Below are 13,444 nucleotides of genomic sequence, written 5' to 3'. Positions count from 1 at the left end.
GGCTTATCAAAATGAACAGCCAATTTACCAATCGGTAAACGGAAAGTTCGCTTATTTTGGATTATCACCAAATTTCAAGTTTTATATATAACTGGCTGTTGCCCACGTTCTTCCTTCGCGATAATTATATTTTTTTGGAAATCTCGTGTGGACGGTTTACTTACCTGGGATAAAAAGTAGCCTATGCTACTCTCCGTCATTTCAACTAACTCGATGCCAAGATCAAGTCGATTAGTTGCATAGTTAGGATGTTAAGGTAGGAAAACCAACAAACAAAAGCACTTTCGCATTTATAATATTATCCTTTATAATAGTAAGGATTTTATTGTATAAAAATGTCACTGTCACGACAAACCATTTATAAACGGTAATTTTGGGCTCTAAAATACAAACAGCACTTTGACGACGCCAGGTGCAACTGCCGCCGTTACCGTGACGACAGTCGACGCCATTCGTCGGAAAGTGCCGCTCGTATGTAATAGCGTTTAGACAGACATAACGTTTTACGGCATCGTAGACGTCCTATCTCGAGGACATTAGCCTTTCAGTCGCTCAACAACACCCATAATAGCGTCATTGAATAGACCCTTTCTGAATCACGCTTTTATGTGAATTAAGGAGGTCGGGTTTTTTTTTACTTTAGTTGAAAACTTTGCACAAAGCGGGCGGCATTCTCGTTATAAAGTAATTACGATCTTTTCAGATCAGCCTAATTTTAGGGTCATACCCTTTCTTATAAAAAAGGTTTTATCTAAGTTACACTTGAATTTGTGGCGTTGTTTTAATTTTCACTGCTTGTGCTTTGTAGGGATTTTCGTACTCCACGGTTTTGAAAAGTCTGTGTGTTGTCTTTTTGTAACTTATTTGAGGCTCATATACACCGTAAGACATTGGAATAGTTGCAAAAACACTGCGTAACTATTCCTAATTTGAGTTTATTAATAAGAACATATTAAGAACATGTACACATAATTGAACATGTTAAATTCAACTTCATATTACGTTTGGACTAGTTACAGAAGGTAGAAAGCCTGCCAAGGAGTTATCTTTTTTTAATTTTACAAATGGTTTGGAAAGTAACATTATCTGAGCTGTCGTTTCCGATGTTGAAATTACTCTAGTTAAATTAATTCACTGAACCAATTAATTAGTTGGGTAAATAAACAGTGAACGATTTTTACAGCTATAACCACTCGAATACAAGGTAAAGATAGGTCTAACTTTCTAAACACATGTAGATTCTCATGAAACTAAATCTAAAATCGTAATTTATCTATATGCGCTGGCAATGTGAACTCGCATTTTACATTGCAATTTTGTCAGTGTTTGTTGGGTAACATCTATTTTTATATCATTTTATTCTATTGCCATTCATTATTTTATAACGCAAGCTTAAATTACGGACACATTCTGATTATAGTTTTCAAAAATACCTAACGAGTACAACTATTTTAAAACAAAGTTTAATTTCGGTATCCGAACGCGATGCGCAGCCGAACGGAAAACATTCGCTAAAACTTTTGTAATGAACCGGGTACTGTTATGGAATGCTTCGACTCGTATTTTAAAAGCTTAACCACCAAAGGTACAACACAAATTGTAATTCTGGAGCAGAAAAAGAGACTTACGCCAGTTCACTCGACCTTGAAGCATGGTGGGAGAACGAGACTCGGGCCCAGTAGTAAAATATGTGAGTTTTAACTGATAACCGGAATTTGATTAGTTATATGAATGTGTCTTTGGTTAGTAGTTAGTGACTGCTTTTTACCTTTCGTAGTTACAGACTATTCACAATAACTTGTCCCCTTTCTTAGACTACGTGTAACCGAATTGCAAAATAATGTTGAAGGATTATTATATTTCAAAAGAAATCACCCTGTAAAAATAACAAATCAAATGAAGCATTTTTATTATACATAGAAACGAATTCAAAACATTCTAAGTGTTTCTTCATGACAACCCTATTAAAGATAAAAGACCGACACGCGGATACTCGTAGTACCTAAAAGTACGCTACGCGACGCGTGTCTAATAAAGTGATAGGAGTCACATGATTTTAATTTTGTATCTGACGTTAGGACTGTATCTGATTTATTTCAGTAAAAACAATGGCAGTGGTTTACTCAAAACTATTAGGTTTTCGGGTTCACAGATAAGTCACAGAGGCGGTACATAATGTAACTTTAAAGTATGAAGTAAGTATGTAAAGCATGTGAAGTAGGTAGGTTGCTGACGTTGTGGAGTCCCCAATATTGTGTTGTTGGTGTCTCGAGCTGGCATTCATAAACCGATAACGATATAAGAACAAGTATCAGTGAATTTATCCTCAATTTCGAACTTGAAAATGTGTTGTTAGCTCGATGGTAATTTTTTTTTTAAACCGCTAACTATTAACAGGGCAAAAGGTGGCGTGCCGTGTAGTGTACGCCTCTCTGGAGGATTTGGCAGCGATCAGACCAGTAATGATAGGACCCGCCACACACTGGGGGGTCAAAACCTTGGCGAGAGTGCGGTGAATACGCAAGTGAAACCCGTGCTCTCACTTATAGGGCTATCGAGGGACACACAGAGTTTTTAGTGGATGCAAGTCCCACATAACTACTCCGTTTCCCCCAACGGAGTGGTATGCGTCAGGCATTTTCACTGTATAAAAAAAAAAAAAAGGGCAAATCTTCACAGCGCACGCAAGGCATGTCCTGCAACATGCCGCCCTGTGTACATCAATTTGAGGCATAAATTAAAAAAAAAAACCGGCTAGAAAAAAAAATGGGCCGTCACGGACGCGGTTTAGCGAAGCAGTGATAGTCACTCGGCACAGCTAAACTAGTATTATACAAGGCCCTATTGATTAGTGCATCGGCCTACCTCTCGGGGTGTCGAGTTTGATTCTACCTGACCTCTAACTTTCCGTATTTATTTGCGTTTTATTTTAAGCAATTAAGATATCACTTCCTTTAACAGCGAAGCAAAACATCGTGAGGACAAACATGCATAAAGAGCTCTCCAGTCTGTTTGAAGGCTACCAATCTGCACCTTGTCAGCATAGTGGACTACGGCCTAAATCCTTCACATGTAGAATAGGGTGGATAAGAAGATGTTAGTGATAATATTCCGGACCGAAGGATGACTTCACATGTTCTAAGCAGCAGGTGGGTGTGCAATTTTAATTGTAGAACTTCTTGTCAAAAACCCGCAGAATGTTTTGACTTGACTTGGCAATCAAACCCAGCGCTTTGCGATCCAAATTCGAACATACTAGCCACTAGACATACAACGAAGTTATTTTGGTTGTACACAGAAAATATATACCTACCAAATATTAAATTATGAAGCCTCCATCGCAACCACAAAATATGTAAGTATTGATCGACGAAAATGAATAATTCAACGGCTTTTCACCGACTTGTTATCGCCCATAATTCTATATGAGCTTATAACATTATTTTCTCCTCGGCTTCTTTCTAATAAGAAACCTTTCAATATTCATAGTTAATATTGTACGAGCTCTTTTAAGTGTTAGGGGTTGATTAAAATGTACAAATTAAATATGAGCCTATTTTAGGAGTCTCTGAAGCTGTTACATTTTTTCGGTGTACCTTCTATTTGTAAACTTAAAACTCAAGCAACCAAGTTCCTAGAAGACATCCTTAACAAACTTAGCTGGACCTTAGCTTAGTTAAGCTTTATCATCATCATATCAACAGTGGCGTGCATAGAGGGTATGCACAGGGTATGCAGATGATACAAAATGAAGAAAATCTCCAGTACGAGTTATAAATACTTAAGGGTAGGCTTTTTATAACTCTTACAAAGCCTATCCTTGAGTTTTTTATAACTCGTACTGGAGATTTTCTACATTTTAATCATCTGCATACCATGTGCATACCCTCTATTCACGCCACTGTATAATAACCCATTACCAGCCCACTACCAAGCACAGGTCTACCCCAATAAGAAGGGCTTAGACCGTAGTCCACAGCGCTAATCCAATGCGGATCGGTGAGCGCCACATGTCTTTGAGAACTCTATAAAGGTACACAGATTTCCTCACGATGTTTTCCTTCACCGTTGAAGCAAGTGTTATTTTAATTCCCTAAAACGCATATAACTAAGAAAAATAAGAAGTGCTGCGATTCTAACTCGGCCCTCGGAAAGTAAAGCCGAATTCATAACCACATAACAACCATCACCGCCTGTGCACCGTTGAGCTTAACGTAGCTCAATAATACCTACAATGTCCAATTTGAATTCTCGTAGTAGCCACCGGACTTTCATCCTCCCTAGAACTGTACATTTTAACCAGTAGAATTGCATGCGAGTTAAATTCCGCTCCGCTCACCTTCAGTGGGCATCGTTTCAGTGAATTAAAATATCATAATAATGATTAGAAACGTTGAGGAGAACGAAACTTCCAACCATTAGCTTCATTTGGATTATTGAGGGACAGTCTGCAACCCCGCTCGCATCACTTCACTTCCTTAGCCTAAAAACCTCAGACCTTAGTATTAAACTCGACATAATGCCAAAATCCTACAAATTACACCATACAGATTAAGCCTAATTTTTATAATATTTAATGGATTTCCGCCAAGTAACGCCTGCTTCTATCCAATATAATGCCGAAACAAATATAGTAATAATGTCTTTATAAAAGGCATAAAGGCTCATATTTATATTACTGAAAGAAAATAATATTTGAATATGCGAATCACTGCCGCTGCAATCCATTTGAAATAGCACAGCAGAAATTAACATACCTGCATTGCTAGTGGTTGCACTAGCAATCATCTTCAGGAAGCTGTTTGTGCTCTCCAGCAACCGTCGGATCAGAGAGCCACATTTTTTGCACATTGTGGCGTAAAAGGAGTCGAATCTCGCTTCCGAAAATATCCCTGATGCGCTACAAAAGCAGGGCAGATTCTTCAACACCCTGAACGCGTTATTCTCAGAGAGCGTTGTAAGTTTTCCGAGAGTACTTGCCCCAGAGGCTGCACGGGTAGATAGGTATTGCACTAATCAGGGTCAGGGTAAGACAGAGTCTTAACAATGTGACTTTAAACGCGTAAGAACACCATGTAAACTTTCGTGCCCGCATATTTGCTCTCACTGACAACGCTCTCCGTTCTGAGTTCTCTCTCGATGTCGGTGTCGTATATGTGATCAGGCGTCAACATATGCCCAAGATAATTTATGCCACTAAGCGAAATAGTTGGTACTCTATTTGGTGTTTTCAATATGCAATTTTTATTCTTGCTCCGATATTTGAAAAATGCCAAACACTGCATAATTCTTATAACTATTCCTACGTTATGAAACCTCTATTATAAAAGCCCTTCTCGATTTACTTCGTTACGTACTAACCCAAAAATGTTTCACAATTTCTATAAGTACTCGTATATAAAAAAAAATTACACAATGTTTTGCTTGAGCGATTCCATGCACCAAAAAACAATCGTATTACCGAAATCTCAGATGGATTACCTTGATTCAATCCGAACTTTGAAACAAAGATTAATATTTCTCAAAGACACCGACTTCAATGTTAGATGAAAGGATAAACGAAATAACGGATTATTGTCCATTAAATTAAAGCTCTTATTTTATGAATCCATCAAACCACAAATAAGAGGATTTAATCTGTTTGTTTATTAATTTAGTTGTTTTTGTACTAGATCCTTTTTCTTTATGACATTGATACCTTAACTGGGAACGAAATTCATTTTATAATGAATGTTGACATTTTATCCTATACAAGTAGTTTACGAGTAGGGTTAGACCAGGACCCAAAATCTGCTATTTCGATTGTGTCTCAATGACATCATAACTAATAATAAAATTTGAAAAAAAAAAAATGTTTAAGAAATTTGATTGCAGCATTATTCTGGTCAGCAGTTTTCTTAAACAATTAATTTTAAAAACTTACTGTAACCAAGCTAAAAGTAAAAACAATTTTACTGAGTATGAAATTGTTTAATGTTATTATGTAATACAAAAAGTTTTTTTTTTTATATCAGTAATTTTTGATCACTGACAGTAACATAAAATGTAATAGCAGACTTTGGGACCAATTGTTTGCGTGGCGATGCACAGAGGACATAAAATCGAGCTTTCTTTTCATATGATTTTTAAATAAAGAATATTTTTATTCGTATGTTTCATGTTTGTGCGTTTTACACATATTTATTTTCTTTAATAAAACCAAAAGCAATTGGAAGCAATTTTTTTCGTACAAAATAGTTTCGATGTTTCAGATGTTCTAAGATTTAATGATTACGATTTAGTAACATCGTCCCAGATTACCGTATATATTTATGATAACGGGGACACCACACCAACCCACACATTGCCTACATTTTGAATATAATTATTTCAAAATAGTCTCAGTTTCGTATCCTCGTTACGAGGGGATTTGAATAATAGTCCATCTACCCCGTTACCTACCGTCGTTACAGAGACAGTGGCATTTGAAGAAAAAAAATTAAAAATAGTCCGGTCACCCCAATAAGATTAATTACAATAAGATCTAGTTTAAACCCACCGCGCTGGTTGTACTACATATTTCTCAGTTAACAAATTTATAAAGTCAAAGTCAAATATTTCTTTATTCAAATAGACACAAAGATGTCACTTTTGATGCGTTGATAAAATACAAAATGAGTACATAGCAGTGAGTAGTGATGGCGATAACTGGCGAGGGTTCCAAACGCGCCCTGGTCTAAGATGAAGTCCACAACAAACTTAGCCGGGTGTGGTTTGGTTATCACCATCTCACATTGTCATTTGAAAATATTTAAGAAGCAACCAGGTTAGAGCAATTGTTCACAACCAAGATTTTTTAGAGCTTACGTATTGAATTATACTATAATAGGCCTTTCCTATAAGCTTTCGCAAAAATAATAATTTTAATTTTAATAGTCCATCTTTCCCGTTACCTACCGTCGTTACAGAGAAAGTGGCATATGAAGAAAAAAAAATTATATATATCTTCACTTTAGTGAAGTGACAGTGACAGTGAGATTTGAAGAAAAGTATTAGAAATAGTTCCGTCCTCCCCAGTTTGTATCATTTTAACGGGGACCATTACCAATTGGAACTGAACTCTTATAGAAAAGTTACATTATGTGTATACTGTGCCTTTTTAACGAAGCTGGGGCGATGGGACTACATAACGATTACAACGTAATAGAGAATCGAAGCTCTGTGTGCACTAAGGCTAAAATCTATAAAGCCAGCTTAGCCTTAGCTTCTACTTTACTTTGGAGTTAAGACAAAGTCGGTATTTATAAAGCTATATCTTCAAGTCCGAGCAAAGTTCGAGCTTAGTTAAGCTAGTTCACGATATTGACGACTTACGGAAAACTTAGAAAATTAATAAAACACAAATAAGTATGTGAAACATTTTTAAGTATTTAATAAAAATATTGAGACTCCTTAACATATAGAAATTAAAATGGAAGTTTTTAAACTTAGCATAAACTCAGTTTGATACGTCAAAAAATTTTTAATCTAAGTTTTACACTCTAAGAATAAGCTTTTTGTAAACTGACTCTAATAATAAACGGCCCGACACGGGAGTTGAAACCAGGACTTAGTTTTCCGCAGTTGTCGCTGCAAGCCATTTAAGATCTGTGTAATACAACAAAGTTAAAAAAATGACTTAAAAACTTTTCAAAATTCAGTATTAATTTATTACATACTAAATATATGAAATGATATTTCTGAAGTGACATTACACTGTAAAACCAAAGACATCCGATTCAACAACGTCGCGTAGTATGGTCAGTGATTGAACGATAGAGTTCGCATGCTGTTGCCGATGTTACATTACAGAGTGATGAGAGTGAACAAGGAGAGTAAACATCATCATAATTTCAGCCCGCGGACGTCCACTGCTGAACATAGGCCTCTCCCAAGAAGCGCCACCATACCCGGTCCTCAGCCATCCACATCCACACACTCATCACTCACGTCACTCTCTTTGTGTCGCTGTCCATCGTGGAGGATGTCCTACACTACGCTTGCTTGTTCGTGTTCTGATCCGATGGCCTTCGCATCTACGATATCGCCCGCGCATTGCCATTTCAACTCAGTGATAGTTATAAACTCAGGCTATATCATTAACTTTGGTTCTCCTGCTGATCTCTTTGTTTCTAATTTTATCCTTCAAGGGAATTCCCAACATAGCCCTCTCCATAGCTCGTTGAGTGTCCTTAAGTTTATGGATCAGTCCATTTGTAAGCGTCCACGTTTCAGCGCCACGGCTTTCGTTTTCAGGCATTGAGGTATCGACGATGAGAAGACTTGACTAAATTTCCCAAACGCTGCCCAGCCCTGTCGTATTCTTCTGTTGAAGCTTGAGGAAGATCAAAATTGTTTCTTCCAAGATCTGGCCAAGGTAGTTGTATTTTGAAACAAAATATGTCTACATTTTCGACTATTGTACTAGGAGAGTATCTATGTAAAATATTGAATATTTAATAATTCACAAACTATCGAGTTAAAAAAAATGTCGCAGAACAAATCTTGTTAGTTCTTATGTAAACAAATACAGGCCGAGTGCTTTTTGGTATTTTGTATTTAACTCTGTATGCATAAAAATGTGTTAGTAAACAGGTCAATAAAAGATATTCTGTTATGCTTCAAAAGCTTTTATTTCACCACATTTTACAACCATAAATGTAATTTATTTACGAGGAATGGCCGAAGGTAACAAACAAAAATAAACATATCTCACTTTACCAACAATCACTTCATTAATTGTTCATATTATGCAAAGCATAATTATTTTAATTCCTATCGTTTATCTACAAGAAATATTTTTAGTGTTTTCAAAAGTCATAAAACAACAGTAATGGCTTGACAACAAAAAAATGGTATGGTACAATAGTTGCTTGGATTTTAGATTTTTAATCAATGATTCAAAACTATACATATTAATTCTTTGCGTCATTTATTATACCTATATTAAATGATGCAAATAATTCTCTGTACATATAGCACTTACGATATGTTCATATGTTTTACTAATAAGTATTCAATCAGATCAAAACTTACGCAAAGTTAATAATCAATCTAATCCAAAATTAGTGATTTAATCGGGAGTTAGTAATAATAAGAGTAATTATATATTCTATTCCACATGACGATAATCTGGTGAAAGCTGATGTTGTGTAGTGTTGAGTCGACCGTTATATCCGATCGTCGTTTTTGTCAATGGTCTTCTCGCGAAAAGTTTCGACCAACATCTCAAAAAGCTTTCGCTTGGTTGTTAGATCAAGGGTCGGATACAGAAGGCAGTAGTCCTTGAAGCGGCGCGTATTGTGAGGAAATTCCTCACTTTGCAGCCCTGACCGCCGGTTGCTTGGGCATTCAAGAGCCCCGCAAGCGGAGGGTTGATGATTTATTTTTATATATTTTTTTTAAATTAATCATTGTTAAGAATAAAAAAAATTAAGATCAATAAATAAAGTCGATATAAGTATATTTTAATTCTAAAATTAGAACCGAAGTTCTATTATAGATCATTATATTTGAAACAAGAATAAAGAATTCTGTGTTGAAAAATACTCAAAAGTGTAATTAATGGTGCCAACGCTGTTCACAAATTACTAAAACTAAACTAAATTGACGAGTCTTAAAAAAGTGCCATCCTCTTTCACGGCAAACATAGTGAAAAGGATAGATCTACTATTACACGTAAGTTTTTTTTGTTAAAAGAATTAACATGGCAATACAGCAATCACGATTATGGGAGCGCTAACAATTCCGAACGTCATAAAACTAGAGGAACATAAAAAATCATACAAAAGACAAACAGAAGCAGTCTAGGTACCTTATTGAAAAAGCTCTATTTGATCAATTCAATATCAATTCGCCAATACGCACGTAACTTTGGCATGCACAAACGAACATATCCGAATCAATAGTTTGTGAAAAATAAAATGAACGTGAAACTCTGTATTGCTAATAGTAACTATTATTCCATTTGCTACAGTGCGAGTTCCTTTCAAAAAAAGTTAACGGTCACAAACGCATTTTTTTGGAGAAATGTTATTCATAATTCCCATAATTTAAAACTTTCAGATACATTTAGTTTAAATTTATAGTTTATACTAACTGCTGTCGGCGATTTCATTCGCGATTTTTTTTTTTTTGTTCAATCACGTAATATCTGTTTGTTTTCATGAATTAAAAAGTGTGACCTGTTAAATTCAAAGCTGCATTTCTGTTCTGATAAGAGTCCGTCTATAGATGCATTCAATGAGATCGGTACAGGTTAAACTGAACATACACTTTTCGCATATATAATGTTAGCCCAGTGAAAAAAGAGATACAGTTGTTTACGACGCCTTTGATATTGTGGTTAATTCCGACAAATTCGTCTATACTGCTGTAAAAAGCCAGTATTTTCCTTGCCTTTTTTTCTTCTTGGGATAGCGGCTTCCCAGGACTTACATATTGTGTATAGACGGCCAGGCGGTTTCGACGCATCATAAACGCTGTGAAACTAAAGTATGGGTTTTCGAAATTTGTCCACCTTCAAATTAGTGAGCTGACCCATTTGACCTGAATGTACCTACAGTAGTAGTGGTCAATATATTTATTTAGAAACGCAGCTTTACAAAATTGCGATGAAAATAGTGAGTCAAGCCATATCTAATTACTTCAATCTGTGATGATTAATAAAACTTTGTTAAATAAATAAAAAAAATTATCCAAATTATATTTGAAAGTATTACTATTAATTTATAAATAAACTACGACAATGCACACAGCGCCACCTAGCCCCAAAGTAAGCGTAGATTGTGTTATGGGTAATGAGATAGCTGATGAATATTTTTATGAATATAATAAACATCTATACTTATAATACACAGATAAACACCACGACACTTAAAAAACTTTTCCAGTTGTGGGAATTGAACCCACGGCCTTGGTCGCAAAAAGCAGGGTCACTGCCCACTACGCCACTATGGGCTGTCTAAAATAAATAAATATAAGTTAAGAAATTCCCTTTAAATTAAATGACAAATGAGATAACTTTTTCATTTAAAATACATCCATTTGCAACGGAATTTAGTGTCACATAAAATATTCAAATTTGCATCAACAAGTATTTTTCCAGATATTTTTAGTTACTCAATACAGTGCTCTTATTACGAAATTTTTAATGTGTAGATACGATCACAATCGCAAAGTTGTTTTCGAATACACTGTAATGTTTTAGGATAAAAGAAATTATTAACTTTTTAACACAGTCAGCCTTAGAAAAAGACCAGTATTATATAATTTGCGACTCTGTTAACATTACCTAGAAATCCATTTTACCTGGCCATGATAGTGTTTTGTTACTCGAAAATACTCTACGCTTGCGAGAGTGCCATTAACATACTGAGGATGTCGAAACCAATAAAATTGAAGTGATTGTTGGTCCACGGCTCACATAAACTTTTCTATACTTACAACTAATCTAAAGTCTATGCAATAAATAATCACTTTTACAATCTATTTTTAAAATATATTTCGCTTTTATACACATTTTGACTTATCACATCATTTAGCCTAACAAATAATTTCTCTACAAGTCAGTGTAAAGAGCTGCAGGAAGACATGTGACACCGACCTAGAGGTTGACATTTTATCGTAAGCTGATCCGATAGACGTAACATCCAAATTGGCCACGATTTCGTACAAAAAAGTCCTATAGCAAAAAGCATTCGCAGTTCCTTCCGTGATTCTCATTTTCTAGGAATAGTTTCCAATTTTATTTACGAAAAAAAAAACTTTTTCGCTCTATTATAAAAAATGTTCAAAAAATCAAACCAAATCAGACCGTCTAAGTTACGGCCTACTGATGCGATCAATTTTTATTTGTGTAAATTTTTTACTCTACTAAAATTGATAATACAGCATTAAGTGGCGCGCACTTGCCTAGAAGATGCCTTTACAATCTTGATATCAACGACCAACACCAGAGTGTTTAGTACCTACATCAAAATGGTATCTAGATTTTTTTAGGACGTTTCGACCTATTTCAAACGTTCAACAACGCCGTTTTATAGATTGCCTCGTTGTTATCATATTATACTAAGGATTTGATAGGCGGGGTTTGATTTCCAGGTCCTGCCAATAAATCTCAGCTACTTGGGTATTTCTGTGTAGGAATTAGCAATACCAGCCCGTACTTAGGAAATTGGCATTGTCTGGAATAATCTTCTGATTTGCAATAAAACGTCAACCCCATATCGGCAGTTATACCTATATTAAGTATATTTGCTTTAACAGCATAACACTATAATATATCGAAAATATTTCTTGAATTAACAACAATTTATTACGTTTCAAATAAATCTACAGCGGAACTGAAATACGAGTAAGTGCTTTATACAGGCTTAAGGGAAGGTTGTTTATAAAGCTTATTTAATAGAGCAAGAGAATAAAGTATAATAAACTTCTTGCGGCATATTCTGGCACTCGTAAGCTCAAAGGAAGTTTAATGTTTTAATATTCGAAAAAGTCTGGGTTACAAAAGCGGGCAAGTTTCCAGGAAAAATTCTTACCACAAATTCAAAACCATACCATAATTTTAAAGTCATGCTATCATACTCGTATTTGAACATAAAAAAGATATTATTTCGTATTATCAATTAGTAAGTTAACATATTATTCGAAATTTCTATTTATATCTTTTTTAATCACATATATTTAGGTAACCGCTATTGTTGAAATTGTTAACATTTTCACCGAAGCCTTAAATGTAAGAATTTTTAAATTGAAACTGCTATCGCCCCAGAAAGCTCCGGAATCAGAAACTTTTCAATAGGAAGGCAATATTGAACGCGACCAAGGTTTCTTACACCAATACTGTCGCAATATTTCTCAAAATAGTCAGTTTCCTTTTATAGTACAACATAATTTATATATTCTACTTTAGGAGTCTAAATGCCAAACATAGGACAAGAAGGTACACGACATTTAAAGCTTTCAGTAAATTTGGTTAAGTATTTTTATGATTAAATATCTATGATTTTAAAATGCTTTGAAAGAACAATAACTATTGTTAGTACTTACATTGATACTTTTTAACGTCTTCTATCGGCAGTCCGATTTTGAGTATTCATAGATAAGATATTTAGTTTTTGTAGGATGTTTCTTATACACCGAAATCATAATTAATACTTACTTATTAAAATGTTTTTAATTTTTATTTAAATCAAAGAACAGTGACTTTGGACAAACTTACATGGTTTGCCATTGTAAGACGAAAAAAGAACAGTGTATAAGTACTAATTAAGATAATAAATTATGTATTCTGCATTTTAATCAAGTTCTGTCTACTATTATTTGAAATAGCTTAAACTTGAAGATTTAAACCGTTTGACACTCAAAGAAATGTTTTTTTTTTCTAAAATTTCACTTTTACATCCATAAATTCAAAATTGAT

This window comes from Pararge aegeria, chromosome 11 (assembly GCF_905163445.1).
Source record: "Pararge aegeria chromosome 11, ilParAegt1.1, whole genome shotgun sequence".
In the NCBI taxonomy this organism is placed as follows: domain Eukaryota; kingdom Metazoa; phylum Arthropoda; class Insecta; order Lepidoptera; family Nymphalidae; genus Pararge; species Pararge aegeria.
The sequence above is the reverse complement of the archived record's forward strand: the minus strand, read 5'-3'. Positions refer to the sequence as shown.